The sequence below is a fragment of the Triticum dicoccoides genome, chromosome 7B, assembly GCF_002162155.2.
Source record: "Triticum dicoccoides isolate Atlit2015 ecotype Zavitan chromosome 7B, WEW_v2.0, whole genome shotgun sequence".
Lineage (NCBI taxonomy): Eukaryota > Viridiplantae > Streptophyta > Magnoliopsida > Poales > Poaceae > Triticum > Triticum dicoccoides.
In genome coordinates, this window is record NC_041393.1 from 284,549,489 (window position 1) to 284,565,698 (window position 16,210).

The following is a 16,210-nucleotide window of genomic DNA, read 5'->3' on the forward strand; positions in this document are numbered from 1 at the left end:
CAATGGCACCGGCCCGTCATCGTCGCTCAGCCACTCCGCCGTCATCAGAGGACAGCTCCAGCTGGGAGGCTACACCGCGGCGGCGGCGCAGTCCCGAGCATAGTGTAGTGCGCTTGGTGTCCCTGTTGGGTGTGCGTGGAAGACCCACCACACGCTCCGCCGCCGCTGCCCGTCGGCAGCTGTTCTCGGCCGCCGTTGCTGCCACACCACCGTCGAAAGCTAGGGCCATCTCCTGCTCCGCCACCGCGGTCCAATGGCGGGAGGTGGCCGTCATGGCCACCACCCCACTGCCGGCAACCGTGGCCATCACCCGCTCCGCCACCGCGGCCCGAAGGCGGGAGGTGGTGGTCGAGGCCGCCACCCCATCATTGGCCGCCATGGCCGCCAGCCCACCGTCGACCGCTGGGATCATCACCCACTCTGCCACCGCCGCCCGAAGGAGGAGGCAGAGGTGGAGGCCTGCACGTGTGTTAGCGACCTTGCGTGCTACAACGAGTTCCTGCGGGAGGAGGAGCGCTTCGTCGAGCACGCAAAGAGCCTTACCGCAGCCGTGGCCCCAACACATGCCGATGCAGAGGTGAGGAATCAAGAGATCTATGAGTAGTCCAGCCACTTCGAGAGGGATCGTCTGAAGCGGCAGTGGGCATTCGAGCTGGCGAGCATCGCTGAACACGCAGTACCGGCAGACACTGTATTGCATTTCTCCAGCTTGTCGGTAGGCTCCTCCTCCTCCTCTGCCTCTTACTGAGCACGCTTGGCAGAGGAGAGGCTGCCGGAAGTAGCACAAAGCCCCTCCGTGGTAGTAGTAAGGGGCTATTTTGTTCAGTTCATCTGACTATAGATGTGTGGTCGAACAGTACAACATACTTAAAATTAGCTAGTATATATTGTTGAACTAGCTATTTCAGTACGTGGTTGGCAACAATTGGGAAAAAGTTTGGTCGGTTCAGCCATCGAGTTGAACTGTTTGTATAAATTAAGAACGACTGCTTAATCTATGAATGAAATCTATGCTTAATTACTAAATTTTAGTTGCAAAAATTAGATAGTGCTAGTGATTTCTAGCTGCATATTTTGACAAATCACAGTGTTACAAGGATTGACAAATGGCAACGTTACCAGATCAACAAATGTAAATCTTTCTAGTTTGACAAATGGCAACATACCCAATATGACAAATGCAAATCTTACAAAATTGTTTGTACGTGGTTGCACACGGGTCATCCAAAACAACCGTTTGCGTTGAAGGGATGCACAAATCCTGCACCTATGGATTTTCCCTAGACTTAAGGGGGAAGACCATAGCTCTCACTTTGCATACGGGTGTTCTATCTAAAATGTTTGCGATCAAGAGCTGCACAAATCCTGCTCGACACATTTTCCCTTGGCTTCCCGGGGAAGCTGTCGGTTTGCCTACGGGTGTTCTAACTAAAGCGTTTGCAATGAGTGTTTTATATTTAAAACCCGAATTAAACTGCGGCTTGGGCGCTATTAATGGAGAGGATATGAGCAAGGCGGGCAGCCATGGAAGTGAAAGGGCTCGCTTCCCGATGAGCCTGCGCGGCGTATAGCTCGCACGCTTCCCGTTGAGCCTCCGCATTGGAGTACAACTCGCACACCTTCGATTTAGTCAAGCACTCAAGCACCTGTCCGCACGACACCTCCTAGCCACTAAAAGAGTTAGCGTGGCGTCACGTGAATGGTTAACAGAATGCACACAATTTAAATTATACAACACATTTGAGATGTTATAGTGGCAGTTATTTGTTTCAAAATGCCTTTGGCTGTTATTCGAGTGCCCTTCTCTCAAAATGGACACGAAAAATACCACAACATGTCGGATGCCATTCCATTATAGCATGCCAAGTTTCATGAATTTTAGATGAGTTTTAGATTTACTAGAATTTAAAAACAAAGTATCTCAACGTTTTGCCGGCAATCAACAGTGCCCTGGTGTTTGAAATTCATTCACATTTCTTGCATGGGACCTAAGCATGCCCCGAAGGATATAGATTTGATTTTTCAACCAATTTATATTCACTGGAGCTTGTGCATGTAGTTCAAATTTGAATTATGCACATGAAATGCCTAGAAAACCCAGTTAATGTATGAAAATGTCCAAACGAACCCCAAAAATTCCAAAAGAAAACAGAACACTCCTATTGTTCTATGTTGACACTAGAAAATTTTTGAAAGTAGTAAGAGACAACAAATATCGTTTCGTCCCCAAAGATGGGACGTTACCTACCAAAACCATTACACTTGTTGTGAGAAGCTAAGGTTTGTGAGAAGCTTATAACCAAACCTGCCCCAAATGGTACAAAAAATTTACCACGTCATGTTGATGTTGCTCCATGATAGCATGCCAAGTTTCATGAATTTCACACGAGTTTTGGATTTAGTAGAATTTAAAAGCCATGTATCTCAATGTTTGCGGCCAAGTCATGGTGGCAGGGTGTTTGAAATTAATTCCCATTTCTTGCATGTGACCTAAGCATGCAAGCAAGGACACATATTTGATTTTTCAAGCAGTTTATATGCACTAGAGAATGTGCATGTAGTTCAAATTTGAATTATGCACATAAAATGCCTGGAAAACCTAGTTAATGTATAAAAATGTCCAAACGAACCCCGAAAATTTCCAAAATTGAACACGACACTCCTGTTATTCTATGTTGACACTCAAATTTTTTTGAAAGCAATAAGAGGCAACGATATCGTTTCGTCCCCAAAGGTGGCACGTTCCCTACCGAAACCATCACGCTTGTTGTGAGAAGTTCTGGTTTGTGAAAAGCTTATACCCAAACCTGCCCAAATGGGACAAAACTTTTACCACGACATGTTGATGCGGCTCCATGCTAGCATGCCAAGTTTCATGAATTTCAGACGAGTTTTGGATTTACTAGAATTTAAAAGCCATCTATCTCAATGTTTGCGGCCGAGTGACGGTGGCAGGGTGTTTGAAATTCATTTCCATTTCTTTCATGGGACCTAAGCATGCAATCAAGGACACATATTTGATTTTTCAACCAGTTTATATGCACTGGAGAATGTGCATGCAGTTCAAATTTGAATTATGCACATAAAATGCCTAGAAAACCTAGTTAAAGTATAAAAATGTTCAAACGAACCCCGAAAAATTCCAAAATTGAACACAACACTCTTGTTGTTCTATGTTGACACTCGAATTTTTTTGAAAGCAATAAGAGGCAACGGATTTCGTTTCGTCCCCAAAGGTGGCACGTTCCCTGCCGAAACCATCATGTTTGTTGTGAGAAGCTCTGGTTTGTGAGAAGCTTATACCCAAACCTTCCCCAAATGGGACAAAAATTAACCATGACATGTTGATGCCGCTCCATGATAGCATGCCAAGTTTCATGAATTTCAGACGAGTTTTCGATTTAGTAGAATTTCAAAACCAGGTATCTCAATGTTTGCGGTCGGGTGACGGTGGCAGGGTGTTTGAAATTCATTCTCATTTCTTGCATGGGACCTAAGAATGCAACCAAGGACACATATTTGATTTTTCAACCAGTTTATATGCACTAGAGAATGTGCATGTAGTTCAAATTTGAATTATGCGCATAAAGTGCCTCGAAAACCCAGTTAATGTATAAAAATGTCCAAACGAACCCCGAAAAATTCCAAAATTTAACACAACACTTCTGTTGTTCTATGTTGACACTCAAAAAATATTGAAAGAAATAAGAGGCATAAGAGGCAACAAATATCATTTCGTCCCCAAAGGTGGCACGTTTCCTACCGAAACCATCACGCTTGTTGTGAGAAGCTCTGGTTTGTGAGAGGCTTATACCCAAGCTTGCCCCAAATGGGGCAAAAATTTTACCATGACATGTTGATGCCGCACCATGATAGCATGCCAAGTTTCATGAGTTTCAGACGAGTTTTTGATTTACTAGAATTTAAAAACTAGGTGTCTCAATGTTTGCGTTCGAGTGACGGTGGTAGGGTGTTTGAAATTCATTCCCATTTCTTGCATGGGACCTAAGCTTGCAACCAAGGACACACATTTGATTTTCAACCAGTTTATATGCACTGGAGAATGTGCATGTAGTTCAAATTTGAATTATGCGCATAAAATGCCCCAGAAACCCAGTTAATGTATAAAAATGTCCAAATGAACCCCGAAAAATTCCAAAATTTAACACAACACTCCTGTTGTTCTATGTTGACACTCGAAATTTTTTGAAAGCAATAAGAGGCAACGAATATCGTTTCGTCCCCAAAGGTGGCACGTTTCCTACTGAAACCATCACGCTTGTTGTGAGAAGCTCTGGTTTGTGAGAAGCTTATACCCAAACCCCCAAATGGGGCAAAAAAATTACCATGGCATGTTGATACCGCTTCATGATAGCATGCCAAGTTTCATGAATTTCAGACGAGTTTTGGATTTACTAGAATTTAAAAACCAGGTATCTCAATGTTTGCGGCCGAGTGACGGTGGCAGGGTGTGTGACATTCATTCCCATTTCTTGCATGGGACCTAAGCATGCAACGAAGGACACATACTTCATTTTTCAACCCGTTTATATGCACTTGAGAATTTGCATCTAGTTCAAATTTGAATTATGCACATAAAATGCCAGGAAAACCCAGTTAATGTATAAAAATGTCCAAACGAACCCCGAAAAATTCCAAAATTGAACACAACACTCTGTTGTTCTATGTTGACACTCGACAAATTTGAAAGCAATAAGAGGCAACAGATTTCGTTTCGTCCCCAAAGGTGGCACGTTCCCTACCGAAACCATCACGCTTGTTGTGAGAAGCTTATACCCAAACCTGCCCCAAATGGGACAAAAAATTTACCACAACATGTTGATGCCACTCCATGATAGCATGCCAAGTTTCATGAATTTTAGACGAGTTTTGGATTTACTAGAATTTAAAAACCAGGTATCTCAATATGCGGTCGAGTGACGGTGGTAGGGTGTTTGAAATTCATTCTCATTTCTTGCATGGGACCTAAGCATGCAACCAAGGACACATATTTGATTTTTCAATCAGTTTATATGCACTGGAGAATGTGCATGTAGTTCAAATTTGAATTATGCGCATAAAGTGCCTGGGAAACCCAGTTAATGTATAAAAATGTCCAAACGAACCCCGAAAAATTCCAAAATTTAACACAACACTCTTGTTGTTCTATGTTGACACTTGAAATTTTTTGAAAGCAATAAGAGGCAACGGATATTGTTTCGTCCCCAAAGGTGGCACGTTTCCTACCGAAACCATCACGCTTGTTGTGAGAAGCTCTGGTTTGTGAGAAGCTTATACCCAAACCCCCAAATGGGGCAAAAAAATTACCATGGCATGTTGATTCCGCTTCATGATAGCATGCCAAGTTTCATGAATTTCAGACGAGTTTTGGATTTACTAGAATTTAATAACCAGGTATCTCAATGTTTGCGTCCGAGTGACGGTGGCAGGGTGTTTGAAATTCATTCCCATTTCTTGCATGGGACCTAAGCATGCAACCAAGGACACATATTTTATTTTTCCACCAGTTTATATGCATCGGAGAATGTGCATGTAGTTCAAATTTGAATTATACACATAAAATGCCTGGAAAACCCAGTTAATGTATAAAAATGTCCAAACGAACCCCGGAAATTTCCAAAATTGAACACAAGACTCCTATTGTTCTATGTTGACACTCGATTTTTTTTGAAAGCAATAAGAGGCAACGGATATTGTTTCGTCCCCAAAGGTGGCATGTTCCCTACCGAAACCATGACGCTTGTTGTGAGAAGCTCTGGTTTGTGAGAAGCTTATACCCGAACCTACCCCAAATGGGACAAAAATTTTACCACGGCATGTTGATGTCGCTCCATGATATCATGCCAAGTTTCATGAATTTCATACGATTTGGATTTACTAGAATTTAAAAACCAGGTATCTCAATGTTTGCTTCCGAGTGACGGTGGCAGGGTGTTTGAAATTCATTCCCATTTCTTGCATGGGACCTAAACATGCAACCAAGGACACATATTTGATTTTTCAACCAGTTTATATGCACTGGAGAATGTGCATGTAGTTCAAATTTGAATTATGCACATAAAATGCGAGAGAAACCCAGTTAATGTATAAAAACGTCCAAACAAACCCTGAATAATTCCAATTTTTTTGACGACACACCTATAGTTGCATGTTCACCGTAGATAAAAGTTCTAACAATTCAAACACCATCCTTTGTAGCTGTGACCCCATTATGTAATTCAAATCAAGACAATAAATCAAGTAGATCGCACACAGTTTATTATCACCAACCATGTGAGATGAAGCACAAAATATCTTGGAGCATCGTCGGTGTATAGTACGCCTATGGCTTACGCGAGAAGGTTTGTCGGCTACAGTCCACAGCCAGCGTGTCAAGCACACTAGCTCACTCCCCAAATATCATTCCACTATTCATTCATCACTGGTGAAAGATGGGGACGTGGACCCACGTCGTGAGGGCGACTTTGGCAGCCCACTTCGGCGAGAGCATGGCCGCAGTCGCCAGGCACGTGCTAACAAGCTTCGTGAGGGCGACCGTAGTCTACGTCCGGGTGGCCAAGGCAGCCCAAACGGCCGCTGTTGCTTCTCAGGTGGTGGCAGCAGCATCTGCCTCAGGGATAGCAACTGGCAAGAGTAGCACAACAGTTGCCCATTCCGCAGTGGCGACCTTAGCCCTGATGGAGGCCGCCCACTACCATGTCGAGGCCGTCGACGCCCAGCTCATGGCGGTCACCGCACAAATCAAACGAAGCTTCTCCGACAACGGTCGGCAACCCACGATAGAAGAGCTGGCAATCACCGAGAGAGTTCGAGCAGCCGTCCGTTCCTGCGCGGCATACCTTGCCACGATAGAGCCCGCCAGAGCCCAGATCGCGGCCGCCCACACCCAGGTCGTGGCAGCCTATTCCAAAGATATGGCGGACACGGATGGCGAGATGCTTGCCGAGTATGGTGCAATTGATGCCATGGAGCCCCTACCCCAGGAGACCATCGAGCGCGAGCTGGACATGGAGGCGGCGGCGGAGATCGACGAGCACCAGCCGTAGTAGTACTCTTTGTTTTGTTTAATTAAGAGCGCCAGTCTTTAATTTGTTAGAGTAATGTTTAGGTCAGCTAGCTCTGTTTAATTGTTGAACTTGCTAGATTAAGAAGTTAGTCTCCTTTGTGTACCCAAATTATGCAATGACGTGGATGACCACTGTAACCAGGGAAATTCGAACCAAAATTTTTGACTTTCAAACTCAACACACATGGGTTAAGCTATCTGAATCATTTGTGATGTTCACATATCGTACACAGTTTTGAATAAGGGACCGTGTCTGATGACACTTTGCGTGCTAGTTTTTTCGCTGAAGCGATTCCAATTTTTCGGCTTCCGTGGAAATATCTACCTCCCCGTCCCCTCCTCCTTACCAAAAGCCACATTTTGTTGGGGATCGTTGCAAAAATTAAATTTTTTCTACGCATCACTAAGATAAATCTATGGAGAGACTAGCAACAAGAGAGAGAGAGAGAGGGGAGTGTATCTTCATACCCTTGTAGATTGCGATATGGAAGCATCACAAGAACGCCGTTGGAGGATTCGTACACGCAGCGATTCAGATCGCGGTCAATTCCGATCTAAGCGCCGAACAACGGTGCCTCCTCATTCAACACATGTGCAACCCGGTGACGTCTCCACGCCCTGATCCAGCAAGGAGGAGGGAGAGGTTGGGGAAGAGAACTCCAGCAGCAGCACGACGACATGGTGGTGGTGGAGCAGCATGGTTTCTAGCAGGGCTTCGCCAAGCACTACGAAGGACGAGGATGTGGAGGGGTAGGGCTGCACCGAGAGAGAGAGAGATTCGTGTCTCTGGCAGCCCCAAAACCCCCACTATATATAGGAGGAGGGGAGGTGGTTGTGCCCCCTCTAGGGTTCCCAACCTAGGGGGTGCGGTAGCCCTAGATGGGACGGGAGGGGGCGGCCAGGAGGGGGAGAGAGGGGGGCGCGCCCTAGGGTGGGCCTTTAGGCCCATCTGTGCCTAGGGTTTCCCCTCTCTCCTCCTAGCTGCGCCTTGGGCCTTGGTGGGAGGCGCACCAGCTCACTCAGGAGCTGGTCCCTTCCCACTCTTCGCTCATGAAAGCCTCCAGGGCTGGTGGCCCTGTTGGGGAACGTAGCAGAAATTCAAAATTTTCCTACGAAACACCAAGATCTATCTATGGAGAAACCAACAACGAGGGGAAGGAGAGTGCATCTACATACCCTTGTAGATCGCTAATCGGAAGCGTTCAAGAGAACGGGGTTGAAGGAGTTGTACTCATCGTGATCCAAATCACCGGAGATCCTAGTGCCGAACGGACGGCACCTCCGCGTTCAACACACGTACAGCCCGGTGACGTCTCCCATGCCTTGATCCAGCAAGGAGAGAGGGAGAGGTTGAGGAAGACTCCATCCAGCAGCAGCACAACGGCGTAGTGGTGATGGAGGAGCGTGGCAATCCTGCAGGGCTTCGCCAAGCACCGCGGGAGAGGAGGAGTACTTGGGAGAGGGGGAGGGCTGCGCTAGAACTTGTGGTGCGGCTGCCCTCCCACCCCCCACATATATATAGGGGCAAGGGAGAGGGGGGCCGGCCCCCTCAGATGCAATCCGAGGAGGGGGCGGCGGCCAAGGGGGGGGGGAGGAGTGCCTCCCAAGTCAAGTGGAGGCCCTCCCCCTTAGGGTTTCCCCTCTCCCATGCGCATGGGCCTTGGGGGGGCTGGTTCCCCTGGCCCATTAAGGCTAGGGCGCCACCCTATAGCCCATGCTGGTATATTGGACGTGGTGGAACAATTTCCGGACCTCCGGAATCCTCCGGAATCCTCCGGAACCTTCTGGAAGCTTCCCGGTACAATACCGAAAAAACTTGAACTTTTTCCGGAACCCGAACAACAACTTTCCATATATAAATCTTTACCTCCGGACCATTCCGGAACTCCTCGTGACGTCTGGGATCTCATCCGGGACTCCTAACAACATTCGGTAACCACATACAAACTTCCTTTATAACCCTAGCATCATCGAACCTTAAGTGTGTAGACCCTACGGGTTCGGGAACCATGCAGACATGACCGAGACGTTCTCTGGTCAATAACCAACAGCGGGATCTGAATACCCATGTTGGCTCCCACATGTTCCACGATGATCTCATCGGATGAACCACGATGTCAAGGACTCAATCGATCCCGTATACAATTCCCTTTGTCTAGTGGTATTGTACTTGCCCGAGATTCGATCGTCGATATACCGATACCTTGTTCAATCTCGTTACCGGCAAGTCTCTTTACTCGTTCCGTAACACATCATCCCCTGATCAACCCCTTGGTCACATTGTGCACATTATGATGATGTCCTACCGAGTGGGCCCAGAGATACCTCTCCGTTTACACGGAGTGACAAATCCCAGTCTCGATTCGTGCCAACCCAACAAACACTTTTGGAGATACCTGTAGTGCACCTTTATAGTCACCTAGTTACGTTGTGACATTTGGTACACCCGAAGCATTCCTACGGTATCTAGGAGTTGCACTATCTCATGGTCTAAGGAAAAGATACTTGACATTTAGAAAAGCTTTAGCATACGAACTACACGATCTCTGTGCTAGGCTTAGGATTGGGTCTTGTCCATCACATCATTCTCCTAATGATGTGATCCCGTCATCAATGACATCCAATGTCCATGGTCAGGAAACCGTAACCATCTATTGATTAACGAGCTAGTCAACTAGAGGCTTACTAGGGACATGGTGTTGTCTATGTACCCACACATGTATATGAGTTTCCTATCAATACAATTATAGCATGGATAATAAACGATTATCATGAACAAGGAAATATAATAATAACTAATTTATTATTGCCTCTAGGGCATATTTCCAACAGTCTCCCACTTGCACTAGAGTCAATAATCTAGTTCACATCGCCATGTGATTAACACTCATAGGTCACATCGTCATGTGACCAACATCCAAAGAGTTTACTAGTGTCATTAAACTAGTTCACATCATCATGTGATTAAGACTCAATGAGTTCTGGGGTTTGATCACGTTTTGCTTGTGAGAGAGGTTTTAGTCAACGGGTCTGCAACATTCAGATCCGTATGTACTTCGCAAATCTCTAGGTCATATTGTAAATGCTGCTTCCACGCTCCACTTGGAGCTATTCCAAATGGTCGCTCCACTATACGTATCCGGTTTGCTACTCAGAGTCACTCGGATAGGTGTTAAAGCTTGCATCGACGTAACCCTTTACGCCGAACTCTTTATCACCTCCATAATCGAGAAACATGTCCTTATTTACTCAAAGGACAATTTTGACCGCTGTCCAATGATCCATTCCTAGATCATTCTTGTACCCCTTGACTGACTCATGGCAAGGCACACTTCCGGTGCGGTACACAGCATAGCATACTATAGAGCCTACGTTTGAAGCATAGGGGACGACCTTCGTCCTTTTTCTCTATTCTGCCGTGGTCGAGCTTTAAGTCTTAACTTCGTACCTTACATCTCAGGAAAGAACTCCTTCTTTGACTGATCCATCTTGAACACCTTCAAGATCATGTCAAGGTATATGCTCATTTGAAAGTACCATTAAGCATTTTGATCTATCCTTATAGATCTTGATGCTCAATGTTCAAGTAGCTTAATCCAGGTTTTCCATTGAAAAACACTTTTCAAATAACCCTATATGCTTTCGAGAAATTCTACATCATTTCTGATCAACAATATGTCAACAACATATACTCATTAGAAATTCTATAGTGCTCCCACTCACTTCTTTGGAAATACAAGTTTCTCATAAACTCTGTATAAATCCAAAATCTTTGATCATCTCATCAAAGCGTATATTCCAACTCCAAGATGCTTACTCCAGTCCTTAGAAGGATTGCTGGAGCTTTGCATACTTGTTAGCGTTCTTCAGGATTGTCAAAACCTTCTGGTTGTATCACATACAACCTTTCCTCAAAAAACTGTCGAGGAAACAATGTTTTGACATTCTATCTGCAAGATTTCATAAATAATGCAGTAACTGCTAATCCATTTCGAACAGACTCTTAGCATCGCTACAAGTGAGAAAGCCTCACCGTAGTCAACTCCTTGAACTTGTCGAAAAACATCTTAATGACAAGTCGAGCTTTCTTAATGGTGATTCTTACCATCATTGTCTGTCTTCCTTTTAAAATCCATCTGTACCCAACGGCCTTACGACCATCAAGTATTTCTTCCAAAGTCATGGATCCTTTCTCGGATTTTATGGCCTCGAGCCATTCATCGGAATCCGGGCCCACCATCGTTTCTCCATAGCTCGTAGGTTCATTGTTGTCTAGCAACATGACCTCTAAGACAGGATTGCGTACCACTCTGAAGTAGTACGCATCCTTGTCACCCTACGAGGTATGGTAGTGACTTGATTCGAAGTTTCATGATCACTATCATATGCTTCTACTTCAATTGGTGTAGGTGCCACAGGAACAACTTCATGTGCCCTGCTACACACTAGTTGAAGTGATGGTTCAACAACCTCATCAAGTCTCCACCATCCTCCCACTCAACTTTTCGAGACAAACTTTTCCTCGAGAAAGGACCCGATTCAAGAAACAATTCCTATTGCTTTCGGATCTGAATTAGGAGGTATACCCAACTGTTTTGGGTGTCCTATGAAGATGCATTTTATCCGCTTTGGGTTCGAGCTTATCAACCTGAAACTTTTTCACATAAGCATCGCAGCCCCAAACCTTTAAGAAACGACAACTTAGGTTTCTCCAAACCATAGTTCAAACGGTGTCGTCTCAACGGAATTACGTGGTGCCCTATTAAAGTGAGTGTGGTTGTCTCTAATGCCTAACCCATGAACAATAATGGTAATTCAATAAGAGACATGATGGTATGCACCATATCCAATAGGGTGCAACTATGATGTTCGGACACACCATCACACTATGGTGTTCTAGGGGTATTAATTGTGAAACAATTTCCACAATGTCTTAACTACGTGCCAAAGCTCGTAACTCAGATACTCATCTCTATGATCATATCATAGACATTTTATCCTCTTGTCACAATGATCTTCAACTTCACTCTGAAATTACTTGAACCATTCAATAATTCAGACTTGTGTTTCATCAAGTAAATATACTCAACATCTACTCGAATCATCTGTGAAGTAAGAACATAACGATATTCACTGCATGCCTCAGCACTCATTGGACTGCACACATCAAAATGTGTTACTTCCAACAAGTTGCTATCTTGTTCCATCTTACTGAAAACGAGGCTTTTCAGTCATCTTGCCCATGTGGTATGATTTGCATATCTCAAGTGATTCAAAAACAAGTGAGTCCAAACGATCCATCAACATGGAGCTTCTTCATGCGTTTTATACCAATATGACTTACATGGCAGTGCCACAAGTAAGTGGTACTATCATTACTATCTTATATCTTTTGGCATGAAAATGTGTATCACTACGACCGAGATTCAATAAACCATTCCTTTAGGTGCAAGACCATTGAAGGTATTATTCAAATAAATAGAGTAACCATTATTCTCCTTAAATGAATAACCGTATTGCGATAGACATAATCCAATCATGTCTATGCTCAACGCAAACACCAAATGACAATTATTCAGGTTTAATACTAATCTTGATGGTAGAGGGAGCGTGCGATGTTTGATCACATCAAACTTGGAAACACTTCCAACACGTATCGTCAGCTCACCTTTAGCTAGTCTCCGTTTATTCCGTAGCTCTTTTATTTCGAGTTACTAACACTTAGCAACCGAACCGGTATCTTAATACCCTGGTGCTACTAGGAGTACTAGTAAAGTACACATTAACATAATGTATATCCAATATACTTCTATCGACCTTGCCAGCCTTCTCATCTACCAAGTATCTAGGGTAATTCTGCTCCAGTGACTGTTCCCCTTATCATAGAAGCACTTAGTTTCGGGTTTGGGTTCAACCTTGGGTTTCTTCACTAGAGCATCAGCTGATTTGCCGTTTCATGAAGTATCCCTTCTTGCCCTTGCCCTTCTTGAAACTAGTGGTTTCACCAACCATCAACAATTGATGCTCCTTCTTGATTTCTACTTTCGCGGTGTCAAACATTGTGAATACCTCAAGGATCATCATATTTATCCCTGATATGTTATAGTTCATCATGAAGCTCTAGCGGCTTGGTGGCAATGACTTTGGAGAAACAACACTATCTCATCTGGAAGATGAACTCCCACTTGATTCAAGTGATTGCTGTACTCAGACAATCTGAGCACAAGCTCAACGATTGAGCTTTTCTCCCTTAGTTTGCAGGCTAAGAAAATCGTCGGAGGTGTTATACCTCTTGACGTGGGCACGAGCCTGAAATCCCAATTTCAGCCCTCGAAACATCTCATATGTTCTGCGACGTTTTGAAAACGTCTTTGGTGCCTCAACTCTAAACCGTTTAACTGAACTATCACGTAGTTATCAAAACGTGTATGTCCGATGTTCGCAACATCCACAAACGACATTTGGGGTTCAGCACACTGAGCGGTGCATTAAGGACATAAGCTTTCTACTGTCCGCATAATCGCTACTTTCAACTTTCAACTATATTTTCTCTAGGAACATATCTAAACAGTGGAACTAAAGCGCGAGCTTACGACATAATTTGCAAAGATCTTTTGACTATGTTCAGGATAATTAAGTTCATCTCATGAACTCCCACTCAGATAGACATCCCTCTAGTCATCTAAGTGATTACATGATCCGAGTCAACTAGGCCGTGTCCGATCATCACGTGAGACGGACTAGTCATCATCGGTGAACATCTTCATCTTGATCGTATCTACCATACGACTCATGCTCGACCTTTCGGTCTCTTGTGTTTCGAGGCCATGTCTGTACATGCTAGGCTCATCAAGTCAACCTAAGTGTTTCGCGTGTGTAAATATGGCTTACACCCGTTGTATGTGAACTTAAGAATCTATCACACCCGATCATCACGTGGTGCTTCGAAACGACGAACTTTCGCAACGGTGCATAGTTAGGGGAACACTTTCTTGAAATTTTAATGAGGTATCATCTTATTTACTACCGTCATTCTAAGCAAATAAGATGCATAAACATGATAAACATCACATGCAATCAAATAGTGACATGATATGGCCAATATCATTATGCTCCTTTTGATCTCCATCTTCGGGGCTCCATGATCATCATCGTCACCGGCATGACACCATGATCTCCATCATCATGATCTCCATCATCGTGTCTTCATGAAGTTGTTTCGCCAACTTATTACTTCTACTACTATGGCTACCGGTTAGCAATAAAGTAAAGTAATTACATGGCGTTGTTCAATGACACGCAGGTCATACAATAAATAAAGACAACTCCTATGGCTCCTGCCGGTTGTCATACTCATCGACATGCAAGTCGTGATTCCTATTACAAGAACATGATCAATCTCATACATCACATATCATTCATCACATTCTTCTTGGCCATATCACATCACATAGCATACCCTGCAAAAACAAGTTAGACGTCCTCTAATTGTTGTTTGCATGTTTTACGTGGCTGCTATGGGTTTCTAGCAAGAACGTTTCTTACCTACGCAAAAACCACAACATGATATGTCAATTGCTATTTACCGTTCATAAGGACCCTTTTCATCGAATCCGTTCCTACTAAAGTGGGAGAGACTGGCACCCGCTAGCCACCTTATGCACCAAGTGCATGTCAGTCGGTGGAACCTGTCTCGCGTAAGAGTACGTGTAAGGTCGGTCCGGGCCGCTTCATCCCACAATACCGTCGAAAAAAGATTGGACTAGTAACGGTAAGCATATTGAACAAAATCAATGCCCACAACTACTTTGTGTTCTACTCGTGCAAAGAATCTACGCAATAGACCTAGCTCATGATGCCACTGTTGGGGAACGTAGCAGAAATTCAAAATTTTCCTACGAAACACCAAGATCTATCTATGGAGAAACCAGCAACGAGGGGAAGGAGAGTGCATCTACATACCCTTGTAGATCGCTAAGCGGAAGCATTCAAGAGAACGGGGTTGAAGGAGTCGTACTCGTCGTGATCCAAATCACCGGAGATCCTAGTGCCGAACGGACGGCACCTCCGCGTTCAACACACGTACAGCCCGGTGACGTCTCCCACGCCTTGATCCAGCAAGGAGAGAGGTAGAGGTTGAGGAAGACTCCATCCAGCAGCAGCACAACGGCGTGGTGGTGATGGAGGAGCGTGGCAATCCTGCAGGGCTTCGCCAAGCACCGCGGGAGAGGAGGAGTACTTGGGAGAGGGGGAGGGCTGCGCCAGAACTTGTGGTGCGGCTGCCCTCCCACCCCCACATATATATAGGGCCAAGGGAGAGGGGGGCCGGCCCCCTCAGATCCAATCTGAGGAGGGGGCGGCGGCCAAGGGGGGGAGGAGTGCCTCCCAAGTCAAGTGGAGGCCCTCCCCCTTAGGGTTTCCCCTCTCCCATGCGCATGGGCCTTGGGGGGCTGGTTCCCCTAGCCCATTAAGGCTAGGGCGCCCCCCTATAGCCCATGCTGCTGTATTGAACATGGTGGAACAATTTCCGGACCTCCGGACCCCTCGGAATCCTCCGGAACCTTCTGGAAGCTTCCTGGTACAATACCGAAAAAACCCAAACTTTTTCCGGAACCCGAACAACAACTTTCCATATATAAATCTTTACCTCCGGACCATTCCGGAACTCCTCGTGACGTTCGGGATCTCATCCGGGACTCCGAACAACATTCGGTAACCACATACAAACTTCCTTTATAACCCTAGCGTCATCGAACCTTAAGTGTGTAGACCCTACGGGTTCGGGAACCATGCAGACATGACCGAGACGTTCTCTGGTCAATAACCAACAGCGGGATCTGGATACCCATGTTGGCTCCCACATGTTCCACGATGATCTCATCGGATGAAGCACGATGTCAAGGACTCAATCAATCCCGTATACAATTCCCTTTGTCTAGCGGTATTGTACTTGCCCGAGATTCGATCGTCGATATACCGGTACCTTGTTCAATCTCGTTATCGGCAAGTCTCTTTACTCGTTCCATAACACATCATCCCCTAATCAACCCCTTGGTCACATTGTGCACATTATGATGATGTCTTACCGAGTGGGCCCAGAGATACCTCTCCGTTTACACGGAG